The sequence below is a fragment of the Antrostomus carolinensis genome, unplaced genomic scaffold (assembly GCF_000700745.2).
Source record: "Antrostomus carolinensis isolate BGI_N321 unplaced genomic scaffold, ASM70074v2 scaffold148, whole genome shotgun sequence".
NCBI classification, from domain to species: Eukaryota; Metazoa; Chordata; class Aves; order Caprimulgiformes; family Caprimulgidae; genus Antrostomus; species Antrostomus carolinensis.
This window is the reverse complement of record NW_010332051.1, coordinates 45,164-46,113: the sequence shown is the minus strand read 5'-3', so window position 1 is coordinate 46,113 and position 950 is coordinate 45,164. Positions and strand designations below refer to the sequence as shown.

At 38.0% G+C, this 950-nt stretch overlaps 1 protein-coding gene across 1 annotated transcript in view; it reads left to right on the top strand.

The window, feature by feature from the left end:
• The window catches only part of COL4A6 (collagen type IV alpha 6 chain), a 91,277-nt gene that overhangs the window by 59,011 nt on the left and 31,316 nt on the right, over positions 1 to 950 (top strand). The gene's annotated exons all lie outside the window — the stretch shown is intronic.

Sequence of the window (950 nt, the reverse complement as noted above, 5' to 3'; positions counted from 1 at the left end):
CCCCAAAGGGGTGCGGGGGAAAGGGGTCTTGCCGGCCCTGCCGGTAAGGACAGAGGAGAGTTTTTAATATAGAACTACCATGGGCTAGGTGGTTCAACACTCTCTGAATAGCTCACAAGCTCTCTACAGGAGTTTCTAGGCACCAGAGTACTTTGAAAATCTGATAAACGTGTCCACAAGATTTTTTGAAGAGTGTAACTGTAATCTGATAGTGTTTTGTCCTGGAGATACAAAGAAGATAATACTTCCTACTATAGACGTTGCAAAACAGCCGTCGTTTCAGTACATGTAACCTGCAATTTGCAGAGACCTTCAAGTAGACATACCCATTACATGGCCACTTGATGGCAGTGTTTCTTGAGATCCCATGGAGCTAGACGTCATTTTTTAAAAATCCTTTTTTTTTCCCCTTTAATTATGTCTAAAAATATTTTTAGTGATTTTACTTTAAAATTGTAAAGCACATGCAGATCTTTGTCTGTCTATATATATACACCCAATTTTAAAATGAGCTGTTACACATTAGTACTCAGAAACTCAGGAATGTGTAGCATCTTCTCTGTACGAATCAAGAACAACAATTTATCCCTGGATTCCAGAGAGCTATTTCCCAGCTGCAAAACCTTTTGTAAACACAGGTTATGTCAGTAAGTTTAGGGAATAAATATTTTGTGGAACTTCTGACCAATAAGATAAATTGTTTGCCGGTTTCTTCAATGTACAGATGTTCTTAGTAAAAAGACATACAAAAAAACCCTTTACATGAACCACAGTTTGTTATTAGCCTTTCTGGACATGTTCCATTATGTGCGTGTTTAGCTTTATGCATCACAAGAGGCCCATTGAAGATGGTGGGGTTGAACATATGTGTCAACACAACCACAACCATAAGATATTTCAAGATTGAAGCCTGAAAATTGCTTAACTGCTGTAACTCTCACTGAAATTAA